Here is a 13,885-nt window from a genome sequence, read left to right on the forward strand (position 1 = left end):
GCTCAACTCTAACTCTCCTGCTGTTCTCATCCTCCTTGACCTCTCTTCCGCCTTTGACATGGTCAACCATTCTATTCTCATAAAGCAGGTCCAAAATATGCTGGGTATCTCAGACTGGGCACTGGATTGGTTGACCTCCTTGCTCACTGACCACCCTTTCCAGATGCTCCATGGCTCCCTCTCCTCCACCACCTCTGTCTCCACATGTGGTGTTCCCCTATCCTCAATCCTTGGCTTTTCAACGTCTACCTTGCACCTCTTGCTCGCCTGATCTCTGCCTTCTCTCCTCATGTCCAGTTTTATGCAGATGACACTCAACTGTTTCTCAAGCTCCCCTCTTCCTCCTCTTCTTTCTCCTCTATCATCCCTGACTTCCTGTCTGCTATTCCATCTTGGTGCTCCTCCAATGACATCTGTCTTGATGCCAGTAAGACTGAGGTTCTTCCTATCGGGACTCCTGTTCCCATTTTCCCTCCTGCATCTCTTTCTTAGCAAATTCTCTCCTTCCAGATCCTTTCGATCGTCTTACTCCACCTCTCCGCTGATCAAATGTTTCTCCAAGGAGAGAGCTGGGGGCAGATATCTCTCTTCTGCTGGCTCCCTCCTGTGAAACAGTCTCCTACTCTACCCCATCTTGAACCGGACCACCTCAAGTTACGCAAACAACTCAATACCTTTCTCTTCTCATCCTCCTTGCCTCTCCCCTTCCAGTCCTGGCCTGCTGCCCAATCATCTATAGCATGACCCCCCCACTGAACTGCCCTCTGAGCCCACACCCGCCTGTCGGGTAGCTTGCCACTGCCCTGCACTTACCTATTGGACGGTAGTCTTCCCTCTGTGCTTGGGAAGTATGCGCCCATGCACTAACCTGTTGACTCCCCAACAGGCACCTCTTGTACTTCCTCCCATGGGGGACCCTAACAGCACTTACCCCCACCCTCACCCCACTTTTTTCACTGCACTTGCATAATCTGAATGTCACAATGCCTAGTAGGAACGCTGTTCGTCTCAATGTTTTCATTGTCATTATCTTTGTTTATTTGCACCCGTGTCCCCTGCCTTTTTTTGTTTTGTGGTGCTTTGAAACATGTCTTGTTTTTTTGTTCTTGTTTTGGGGGTCAATCAAATGTAAATCAAATGTATATCAAAATTTATTATCAAAATGTGTATCAAATTTATATCAAAATGTACATCCACATTTATATCAAATGATTGGGGTTCAATCACATTTATATCAAAAGTTTTGAGAGTCAATAAAATGTATATCAAAATGTTTGGGGTCAGTCACATTTTTAGGGGTTCGGGGGCATGGCTAGGTGTGGTTAAAGGTGCGGGCCACCTGTCAAATATAACATTGAGATAAAAGGTACCCCCTACAAATACTGTGGTTGCTTACCAAGTGGTTTTCCGGACCAGAGTGATATAGTGGGTACCACAGAGCAATCTGTGGCAAACATGGATGCTTCATTTTTAGATAATCCAGCTTCTGAAACATCTCCCATCTTTGCTTCATTGAGATATTTGCCATTTTCTTTGCAGGGGCAGGACCCTGGTAATCTAAATACTCCTACGTCCCGTCCCCTTTCCTCCATACTTATGGGACATTCCTCCGTCCTGTGGGACGGGACCAGAGCACTTTGTAAAAAGCATCACATTTTTTAAAAATGTGTCCTTCCTCTCCTTTTTACGTGGTGTACCGCACGCGGCTGTAACCCCGCCCTCCTTAGCTCCGCCCAGCACACCGCCCATCAGTCCTTTTCTCTGCTCGTTCGGGACTGGACGCACTTGCATCTTCGGAAGATTTTTTCCTTCCAGTTTCCTCCTATCTTGCTCTGGCTTAGCGGTCGCGTGGTAGTCCATCTATGCCGTTTCAGCTAGACTTTCCAAATTGTTCTTCTTGTCAGTGAGGCTTCGCTAGGGCGGATCCCCATTCTCTTTGTTTAGAGTGTTTGGGTCCTGACCACAGAAGAGACTCATGTTTTTATTGAGACTCCCTTTCGGACCGGGCGCTTCAACGTCGTTTAGAGCAGTGGGAGGAGGTGTTTCACCGTACTCCCCTGGCGCACTTTCTAACTTTCATCGACGAGAAGAAGAAACGCCCAGTGAGTTCTTTACTTTTTAGAGCACCCTGGCTGGGGGACTCCTTCCCGGGGTCTTCCCGGTCCGGGGGGAGCATCAAAAGCTCTATTAATGGGGCTTGCCCTGAGGTGCCTTCTAGGCCTAAAAAGTGTACCAGAGTTTTCTCTGAGGGCCTCCGTAAGGTGCCTATTGACACTGGATTACAATCCGAGATTCTCCTGTGGGGGCTATGTGTGTGTGTGTTCGAGAGTGAGATCTCAGGATTGCTGTGTTGCTTCATGGGGCAGGGTCCAAAAGCATCCAGGCTCATATCAAGTGTCTATAAACTGTAAGCAATCCCCTTAATAATCTGCAGCTATTTACCCACTCCCTCCTTTCCTTTATCTATTTTGGGTCTATATTGGGTCCAAACAAGTATATAGGGCTTTTTCTGGGCACAATCAAATGTATGGGCAGTCCTCATGTCATCTATTTATACACCATGATGACGGTTTTGTCCAGTTTATATAATGTATTTCAAATTTACATCAAAATGTATATCAACCATTTTGGGGGTCAATCAAATGTAAATCAAATGTATATCAAAACGTGTATCAAAATTGATTATCAAAATGTGTATCAAACTTATATCAAAATATACATCCACATTTATATCAAATGATTGCGGTTCCATCACATTCATATCAAAAGTTTTGAGAGTCAATAAAATGTATATCAAAATGTTTGGGGTCAGTCACATTTTTAGGGGTTCAGGGGCATGGCTAGGTGTGATTAAAGGGGCGGGCCACCTGTCAAATATAACATTGAGATAAAAGGTACCCCTACAACTACTGTGGTTGCTTACCAAGTGGTTTTCCGGACCAGAGTGATATAAATTGTGGGTACCACAGAGCAATCTGTGGCAAACATGGATGCTGCATTTTTAGATAATCCAGCTTCTGAAACATCTCCCATTTTTTCTTCATTAAGATATTTGCCCTTTTCTTTGCAGGGGCAGGACCCTGGTAATCTAAGTACTCCTACGTCCCATCCCCTTTCCTCCATACTTATGGGACATTCCTCCGTCCTGTGGGATGGGACTGGAGCACTTTGTAAAAAGCATCATATTTTTTAAAAATGTGTCCTTCCTCTCTTTTTACGCAGTGTACTGCACGCGGTCGTAACCCCGCCCTCCTTAGCTCCTCCCAGCACATCGCCCATCAGTCCTTTTCTCTGCTCGTTCGGAACTGGACGCACTTGCATCTTCGGAAGATTTTTTCCTTCCAGTTTCCTCCTCTCTTGCTCTGGCTTAGCGGTCACGTGGTAGTCCGTCTATGCCGTTTCAGCTAGACTTTCCAAATTGTTCTTCTTGCCAGCGACGCTTCGCTAGGGTGGATCCCCATTCTCTTTGTTTAGACTGTTTGGGTCCAGACCACAGGTGGGACTCGTGTTTTTATTGAGATTCCCTTTCGGACTGGGCGCTTCAACGTTGTTTAGAGCAGTGGGAGGAGATGTTTCACTGTACTCCCCGGCGCACTTTCAATCTTTCATCGACGAGAAGAAGAAACACCCGGTGAGTTCTTTACCTTTTAGAGTACCCGGCCGGGAGACTCCTTCCGGGGTCTTCCCGGTCCGGGAGGAGCAGCAAAGGCTCTATTATCAGGGCTTGCCCTGAGGTGCCATCTAGGCCTAAAAAGTGTACCAGTGTTTTCTCCGAGCGCCTCCATAAGGTACCTATTGACACCGGATTACAATCCGAGGCCCCTCCTGTGGGGGCTATTTGTCGGTCCAGTTCTACTGAGGCATCGGTACCAGAGCTTGCTTCGAGGTCTCCTTGACTGGAGATTCATGTAAAAACACTGGGATACACCCTGAGGCCTCAGTTGAGGCTGTTGATACCGAAAGTTCGAGGCCCATCGTGAAGAGGCTTTTACCGGACTCGGGTCCGAGGTCCCTCGTTTAGAGGCTAAGGTGACCAACAGTTCTGAGAGGCCTGTTAGGGTCTTGTCGGCGAGGTGTGTTCCTCATCGTTCCCTCTCTAGCGGTGACTCCAGATCTGTTGAGGGGGGCACAGAGTGAGGTCTTAGACCGTAATCGCTCCATTACCGGCAGTGCCAAGGTCCTTCCTTTAAAGGCTAGTTTGGCTGATAGCATTTCACAGTAACACCCTAGGCCACACAGTACCGGCTCGGCCGAGGTTCCCTGTGTTAAGGCTAATATGAAGACCCCTGACCCACCAGTGAGGACCCCTGCCTCACTTCCACATGTGTCGCAGTTCTCCTCAGGTGCTGATAAAATGGCGGCCGTTCCCGCCAAGACCACGGCGGCAATTTTGGATAACTCCCTTACAACTACGCCATCGGCTCTAGGTTTAGGGATTGGTTTTTCAGGTGAACATTGGTTTCCTTGTGCACATCCGTTTCGTCCAGTTTATGACTGGAACACTTGGATGCCCCTATCACACAATGTCTTGCTTCCTGCGACATCTACACCCTTGATTTATGTTGACACCAGTGGGGAAGGGCCCTCTTGGCAACCCTCTCCCTTGCGTCCCTGGAATTACTCTGCTCATGAGAGGCCTCCTCCAGTCGCACCTAAATCGTCAGCGGAGGACGTCTTTTTCGGCAAGTTTCAAAGACTTATGCATTCCGACCCCATGAAGGAATACTTTCGAGGCTTGTTTAGGGAGATATGCCCGCCTGTGCTGACGGTCCCAGCTGCGGTTCCTGTGTTTCTGCCAGCGCCACTTTTACCAGCTGGGCCTCCCCCATCTCTTCCACCACTGCCTCCATTGTCCCCAGTGGACAAGTCTATTGTGGTGCATGATGCGACTCAGCCTGATCCGGACCTGTCAGATGACTCACAGGGCGATCAGGACATCGAAGACCAGCCCCGTTCGGTCAGAGCCTTTCACGACCGGGTTCTGGACATGATGTGTCTGTTGAATGTTCCAGTAACCGAGGCACCTGCTCCGCAGGAGGGCATGCCTTTGGGGGCATTCACCTTGTCTCCTTCAGAGCGTACCGACTTGTTCTTGCAGAAGGACGTTTTGGCCATGGTCTGTAAAATATGGGAGAAACCACACTCTGGACTGTTTGTTAACAAGAAAATTGACACGCGCTACAAGCTCCATTCTTCGGAAGAGGTGGCCTTAGCTTTGTGTCCGCCCCCCACCTCCACGGTAGTGGCTGCGGCCACTTTGCAATCCAGACCTGCGGCATCCTCTTCTACGATGGCTACACAGGTTCTGGCCAAAGAGGACAAGCTTCTTGACTCCCTAGGGTGGAAGATTTTCGCTAATTCAGCCCTGCAGCTGCCATCATGTCGACACCTCAGCCTGGGGTCTTATGCTTGGCGTGGATACCTCTCTTCAGGTTTGGCTGCACGCCACCAAGTTCTCTAAGGAGGTGCAGGATAAGGTTTTGGACCTGCCTTTTGATGGCAAGGAGCTCTTTCATTCTACAACAGACGTGGAGCTGACCAAAACTAAAGACAGCACTCAGACCGCCAAGGCCTTGTCTGTCCTGGTGAAACCACCTTTCAGGACACAAAGATCGTTGTCGCAGCCTCAGCCTTCCTCTGGTTTCGGGGGTTTTCTAGATCGAAAAAATCCTGCAGGGTTGACACCCCTTTGGGAAATTCACGCCAAAGGCAGCAATGGAGTCGGTTTTTCTCCCGCACCTCAGCCTCCTCCTCAGGTTCAAGTGGTGCCGCCACCAAGAAACCAGCTAAATTAGGGTTTTCTTTGCTCGCACAAGACCCCGGTGGGAGGACGCATTGCGTCTCACTGGGAGGCATGTCAGACCATCACCGAGGACTGGTGGGTCTTGTCAGTCGCTCAGACGGGCTTCCGCTTACCCCTTCCCCCCACCCCACCCATCAATCCTCCCTTCCAGCAGTCAGGGTCGCCCTCCCTCAAAGCCGAAATTCAGAAATTACTGGATCTCAGAGCGGTGGAACCCATTCCCCTAGGGGAGCGAGGGGAGGGCTTCTACTCCCAGCTGTTTACGGTGCCCAAACCCAACCAGGCTGGCCTGCGCACCATCCTAGACCTATGCCAGTTCAATCTTTCTCTACCCCAAGAGAAATTCAAGATGATCATGCCTTGTCAAATAAAGTCCTCTTTGCCGAAGGGCGATTGGCTCAGCGTGGTGGACCTTCAGGATGCGTATATGCATATTCTGATCTGTAATCCACACCGGAGATACCTACGGTTTTCCGTAGGGGAGGAGCACTTCCAGTTCCGAGTGCTCCGCTTTGGCCTCCGCTCGGCACCACGTGAATTTACAAAGATGATGTCGGTTATCGCAGCTTATCTTCGGCTTCAGGGTATCCATGTGTATCCGTATTTGGACGATTGGCTGTTGCGCAGTCCTTGCCCGCTGAAAGCCTCGAGCAATCTTCAGTCTCTCCTCCAGTTCCTGTTCCACCTTGGGCTGTTGGTGAACTGGCAGAAATCTTCCATGACTGTCTCTCAGGACTGGACTTTCCTGGGTTTGCGCTGGAACACAATCGACTGCAGAGTTTACCTGACCAGGGACAGAATGGCAGATCTGTTGGCCACGGGTCAGATGTTTGCGCAGTCGGTGAGCATGTCAGCCTGGTGGTTCCAGAGGCTTCTGGGCTTCAGGGCCTCGTGCGTAGTGGCTCTACCTCTTGCTCGGCTCAAGATGAGGCGGACGCAGATGGCTCTTCGGAGTTCTTGGCGTCAGGCTGTGGATCCGGACTCCAAGATAATATCGATTCTGGCTTTCATGAGAATGGACCTTGTGTGGTGGTCGTCTCTCAGCAACCTGTCGGTGGGCACAGGTTTTCAAGACCCTGCTCCGATGGTGACAATCACGACGGACTCCTCCCTTCTGGGGTGGGGTGCGACGTTGGATCTTCTTCAGGTCTCTGACCTCTTGTCGCCCCAAGACAAGCTCCTTCATATAAATCATCTGGAGCTTCTGGCGATCATCCTGGCGATCAAGGCGTTCAGGCCGGTCATTTCCAACAAAGTGGTTTGTGTCCACACGGACAATGTGGTGTCCATGTTTTACATCAACAAGCAGGGGGGCACCAAGTCCCCTCCTCTTTTGGATCTTGCCATTCAGATTTGTGAATGGGCGGTTCAGCATGGCGTCTGGCTGGTGGCAGTACACATCCCTGGCCAGCTGAATGTTACGGCAGATGCCGACAGCCGACGAACAATGGTCAGCTACGAGTGGGAATTGACAGCAGAGGTCCTCTTACAGATATTCCTCTGTTGGGGCACTCCCGAAGTGGACCTCTTCGCAACATCGGCAAACAAGAAACTTCCTCTGTATGCCTCCAGAAATGGGCTCGGAGCCTCCTCTCTGAGAGATGCTCTCGTAATTCCCTGGCACAACATGAGGGCTTATGCTTTTCTGCTTCTGCCTCTGATTCATCGGACGATTTGCAAGCTGAGGACATTGTAAACTGTTCTCTTCTGCTCATAGCTCCGTGGTGGCCGGCCAGGTTCTGGTTTTCAGAGCTTCAACATCTGTCAGTGTGTGCACTGATCAGGCTTCCGTTGGTTCCTGATCTGCTTCACCAGAGAGATCGGCAGCTGTGTTACCCCTCCCCATAATCGTTCAGCTTGGCGGCAAGGTGCCTGAGTTCAGAGCTTTAGAACATCTCAACCTGTCTGCTTACAACATGCGCATTACTCAGGCAGCTTGGAAGCCCTCGACGAGGCCTCAGTACAGAAGCAAATGTCTTTGGTTATGTCACTGGTGCTTAGCCAAACAGCTAGACCCCAGGGTGGCTACGATTGACACTGTGCTGTCTTTCGTATCTCATCTAGCAGAGTCGGGCATTCATTTCCTGTCATGCAGGACTTATCTTTCGGCTGTGGCCACCTACCTATCCACGGACCAGTGCTCTTTTTCACTGTCAAATCCAGTGGTTAAAAGGCACTTTGCGGGTCTAATGCATCTTTACCCTCCTGTTCGCAAACTGCATCCGACGTGGGATCTGAACGTGGTCCTCACAGCCTTGTGCCATAAGCCTTTCGAGCCAATGGCTTTGGTAGACCTTGAGCACCTTTCGAGGAAGGTGTCTTTCTTGGTCGCCGTTACTTCGGCAAGGCGTGTGATTGAGCTCCAAGCTTTGTCGGTGGAGCATCCCTTCTTGGTTTTCCACAAGGATAAGGTTGTCCTAAGGACAAATCCTTCTTTCCTACCAAAGGTGGTTTCTGATTTCCATCTAAATTAGTCAATCTCCCTGCCTGTCTTCTTACCAAACCTGGCTTCGGAAGCTGAGAGGGTTTTGCATTGCCTGGATGTTAGAAGAGCTCTTAAATTCTATATGGACAGAACATCTAAATTTAGGAGTTCTTCTCAACTATTGGTGACCTTTGGTAATCCGCAAGGTAACCAGTCCTCCAAAGCGACTATCTCCAGATGGATTTCTGCCTGTCTTACACTGTTCAGGGTCTTACACTGTTCAGGGTCTCCAGCCTCCTAAAGGGATTCATGCACATCTGGTACGGGGCAAGGCAGCTGCTGTTGCCTTTCAAAAGTATGTCCCCTAGGAGACCATTGTGAAAGCGGCTACTTGGGCCTCCCGATCAGCTTTTTGTAAACATTACTGTTTGGACCTGAGCTCCAGATCTGATGCTCCGTTTGGCCAGGCTGTGCAGAAAAACCCTTTTCAGTAGGGGGTTTCCATCCACCCGTAGTTCCTGTGAGGAGTGCTTGGGAATCTCCCATAAGTATGGAGGAAAGGGGACGCGACATAGGAGTATAATAAGGTTACTCACTGTAGTGACCACCTTACTCCTAGTCCATAGTCCCCTTTCCTCCATACGCCCGCCCGCCATCCCCTCTACTAAGGTTCCTCTATTATAGCTTAAAGGTCTCTGACCTGGCGATAGAAAAGGACTGATGGGCGATGCGCTGGGCGGAGCTAAGGAGGGCGGGGTAACGGCCAAATGCAGTACCCCGCGTAAAAAGAGAGGAAGGACACATATTTTTAAAATGTGATGCTTTTTTACAAAGTGCTCCGGTCCCATCCCACAGGACGGAGGAATGTCCCATAAGTATGGAGAAAGGGGACTATGGACTAGGAGTAAGGTGGCCACTACGGTGAGTAACCTTATTAGTCTTAAATACATAATTACTTATATGATGGAATTGTTATTGTTTTTAGCGTTCAGGTCGGATAGGAGATTTAAAAATATGCTTTCATAAAATGCATAGTTCTCTGTTGCAACACGTTGCAAATATTGCTAACCGCAGAACATGAAATGTCTTAATTAACATTATGAGTGGTGCTTTTGGGATGGAAGGAACACCAATATTATGTGTCAGAGAAGCCTTCTATTTATGAGCCATAACGTTGTACATGTCGGTATTGGAAGGCAAATACCAGACATTTTTTTACAATAATTAACAAAATGGGCTCGCTAAAATGTAAGGGAAGTAACTGCATTATGTCAGAAATATAGCATTTTAAATTAATTGACTGCAGTCAGTTGATGCAAGTAGTTGGGCACAAGTACGATGGACTACTAAAGAAAGACACCAAAACAATGAAGAAACAAAGAAATGAACTCCGGGACCCACACATAAGCAGACAGATTGCTTTCAAAAGAAGTGTTCATCGTTGTGTGCGTTTGGGTCGGGAGGTGGCAAAAGCTAAAGGAAACTGCTAGATCCAATCTGCTACCGGAGTGTACATTTGCAGGCTTTGTTGAGAGTGAAAAGCGAAATACTCAGAGCCATGCACAAATAAATTAGAGTGCATGTTCACCCTTTCCCCTGACAGAAAGGCAAATAAAAGAAAACACAGGTCATGTATGTTCAGATACTGCTTGCTCTTGCCCCTACCTCTCACCCTGGAGTTACCTGCACTGACCATGACGCTATGCTATGCAAGTATATTTCCAGACTCAGAAACTGCTATTGTTTTTGCAATTTATTCATATTAGTTTTGTTTACATGTATGTTTTTCATCACAGAAATAACTGCTTTGATATATACATTTGTCCTATGACTTCACCGTGTTTTTTTCCCACTTTTTATTCCAATCACTGTTACACTTCAGGCAAATTGTCTCGAGCCCTGATGACGCACAAACGTCTCCTGTACACTAAAACTGTAGATGATAGTTCTGTCTTGTCAATCATACGAAAAGTGTCAGGGTCCAGAATAGAATTATTTTGTGCCAATCTGTTGAAGGCCACAATCTGGCCTAAATTTACAAATTTGAACCAATCTAAAATTTAACAAGGGTAAAACACATTGTGGTTATACTTACTAATTTTATTTGTATCAAAAGATTACGTTAAAAACCACTTAAAACACTTAGGCCCTCATTGCGAGATCGCCAGTATCCTTGTGGTAAATCCATCAGGATACTTGCAAACTGTATTACCATTACCCATAGGACTCAATGGGGGAATGTGCCAGTATTACAGGTGCTGGTCTTATCAGCACCTATAATACCTGTGATTTTTGCCAGTAAGGTAGCAGAATGACCTCTAGCTTTTAACTGGAGATCATTCCGGCCAGCTCACTGGCAAACTAATAATTGGCCAGTGTAGTAACATGCCGCTAAACGTTAATACTGGCACGTTAATACCACACCGGCCAACTCGTAATGAGGGCCTCAGTACATGGCAGCAGCAAAAGTCCTACCAGAGCTAATCCAAATGAAGCTCTAGTGTACGTAACAGCCTAACATCAGGATGATGTAAATTATTCATCCATCAATGGTACACCCGTACAAGTTCGTAAGTGATGTTGGTCCCCTTACAAACATTTCTCAAAACAGATATCAGACATCTTCATCCATACCACATTCGACAATAAAACCAACAAATTGCATAATTAGTAATATTTCTATGTGCATGCCCACGCCATCAATAATGTTAATGTTAAAGGACATTTGTACCGCGCACTATCACCACCGGAGTGGTCCCCTGGTGCTCTGGCGGCTCTGAAAGAGGGAGGGAGGGCGGGTGAGTTAGTGGGTGGAGGTTAGAAAAGTGCAAGAGAGCAGTGATGTACTATTGGCAGCCTCAGCCCGGTGGGTCCGTCAGCTGGGCCTGGAGTGTATGCGGCTGGAAGTCTACATGTACTGATGTGCGGGTCTATGTGCATTTATTGTTTTGTTGTTGCAGTGTGGTGAGGTTTGTGCGGTTTGTTGTGCTGGAGGTTTGTTGTTGTGTTTGGTTTGGAGTTTGAGAGGTGTATGCGGAGGAGGAAATTGTTAGTGGTCTCGGTTAGTTGGCATCTATATCCTGGCTTGACCAGTTGTGCTCGCGTAATCTCGCTCGATGGTGTGCTTGGGCATCATGTGCCTCTGGAGGTTCGTGCTCGTTTTGTATACGAGGCCCCTTGAGCATCTCACTGCCTCTTCCGCCCGTTCCGTCAACAGTGTTGCATGCTCCCCACCCCGACCCACTTGGCCAGTGCACCTGCCAGTGTCCATTTCTTAGTTAGTGCAGTGATTGGTGGTATCTTGCTAGTTCCACAACCCAGTGGTACCTAGTTGTAGCTATATGGCGGTTGGGGATGGTAAGAATTGGCTGAGGTTGTTGCCTCCGTCTCCGTGGGTCTCGCATGTGTACCACTCTGTCTGGCGTCACCCCTCCCGGTGCCCTGAGTGCTTATCAGTCGGTTCTGGGGCTTGTCAGTGTCCTTCCCCGTTTAGTCGTTTGTCTTACTGCTGCTTTGGTTTTAGTCTCTGGTATCAAAGAGCCAGGTTTTTAGTAATTTTCTGAATTTAAGGTGATCTTTGGCGTTCCTTATTTCTTTTGGGTTGCTGTTCCAGGTTTTTGCGGCTAAGTGGTAGAAGGCGGTGCCTCCGAGTTTTTTCTTGATGTAAGGTTTTAGTTCCAGGCGGATTTCGTTAGTTGATCTGAGGGGTCTAGTCAGCTTGTAGATTGTTATTTTCTTTTGAAGGAATTCTGCTCCTTGTCCGCAGATTGCCCTGTGCGTTATGCACATTGTTTTGAAGGTGATACAGTGTTTTACTGGGAGCCAGTGTAGTGTTTTCAGGGCAGGGGTGATGTGGTCTCTTCTGGATAGTTTGAGGAGTAGTCTGGCTGCTGTGTTTTGGATTCGTTGTAGCTTCTTTAGTAGGTATTCTGGTATTCCTAGGTAGAGGCTGTTTGCATAGTTGATACTTGACATGATGAGGCCGACGATAGTGAGCGTTTGGTGTGTGAAGGAGAGGAAAGGTAGTATTTTTCTTGCCGTGTGGAGGAGGAAGAAGCGTTTCTTGACTGTTGCGTTTATTTGCGGCTCTCAGGTTAGGGTGTTGTCCATCAGGACTCCCAGATTTTTTACTACCTTAGATGGTGATGGTGCGATTCCCATTTCCGTTGGCCACGGGATGGCGGTTTCCTTCTCTTGGTCTTTGGATATGATCAAGATTTCTGTTTTTCCTGGGTTGATTTTCAGGTTGTTGGTATTCATCCAGTTGTAGATTTCTTTTAGACAGTCGGTTAGGTTAGAAAGATCGGCTTGGGTGTCTTTGATTTTGTAGATGATTTGAGTATCGTCTGCGTAGTTGTAGTATGTGATGTTGTGTTTCTTGAAGATTCTGATAACCGGGGTTTGGTAGATGTTGAAGTACAGTGGTGATAGTGAGGATCCTTGTGGCACTCCACAGTCATTAACTTGTGGGGTGGATTTGAAGGGTTTAATCCAAACGGTTTCTGTTCTGTCTGCTAGGAATGATTTAGTCCAGCGTAGCGCTGTGTCGGTTATGCCTATGTCTTCTAGTCTTTTGGTTAGGGTGTCATGGCTAACTGTGTCGAAGGCTGCAGAGAGGTCAAGCAGAATGAGGGCTGATGTTGTGTTGGAGTCTGCGTTTGTTTTTAGGTTGTCCCAGATCGATAGTAGTGCTGTTTCTGTACCTCTTGTGGGTCTGAAGCCGACTTGAGCTTGGTCTAGCAGTTGGTGTTTTTCAACGTATTCTTGCGTTAGTTTGTATACGTAGGTTTCGAGGAGTTTGCCGGGTAGGGGATGTTGGAGCTTGGTCTGTAGCTGGAGAGGTCATCTACGTCGCCGCTTGTGTTTTTCAGAAGTGGTTTGATGTAGGCTGATTTGAAGATCCTTGGTACGGTGCCTGTTGCTAGTTATAGATTTAGAAGGTTTCTGTAGTATTCCGCTGGCGTTCCTTTTGCGAGGATTGATTTGTAGATGTCCGGGCGGCAGGGATCCATCGGTGAACCCGCTTTCTTGCTGTGTTTTACCAGCATTGCGAATGCCTCTGCTGATATTTCAGGAAAGTTATTGAGTTTGTGTTGTGGTTTTGAGGTAGGTTTGTTTTATTGTATGTTGCTGTTGGCTGGCCTCTGTTGGATGGTTTGTCGGATGTCGTTGATTTTATTTTTGAAGTGGTCTGCAAGGTCATTGCAGAGTTTCTGAGAGCGGGTAGGGGTGTTGTCACAGCCTGGTGGGTTTCTCATTTCTTTAATGATGTGAAACATTTCTTTTTGTGTGTTGGTGGCCTTTGTGAGTCTGTCATCATAGTGCCTTCTTTTTGCTTTTAGAATTTCCTTCTTGTATGCATGGATTTGCTTCTGGAACAGTGTTTTTTTGTCTTGGTTGTAATGTTTTCTCCATTCAAGTTCCATCTTTCTGTTTTCCTTTTTCATGGTGCTTAATAGTGGGGTAAACCACTTAGCCATTGCTCTCTTTTTTGATGGTGTAAATGGTTTTTCCGGGGCTATCTTGCCAATTGTATCTGCAATCCATTTGTGTAATATCTCTGCTTTCCCGTCTAGATTAGCTAGCTCTATTTCTTTTGTTGAGGGTTTGGTTAACTCCAGTTGTTCAAAGAGGTTGCTTTCTTTGATGTCTTTCCA

The sequence above is a fragment of the Ambystoma mexicanum genome, chromosome 7p (assembly GCF_040938575.1).
Source record: "Ambystoma mexicanum isolate Mex_15411 chromosome 7p, UKY_AmexF1_1, whole genome shotgun sequence".
Classification (NCBI taxonomy): Eukaryota; Metazoa; Chordata; class Amphibia; order Caudata; family Ambystomatidae; genus Ambystoma; species Ambystoma mexicanum.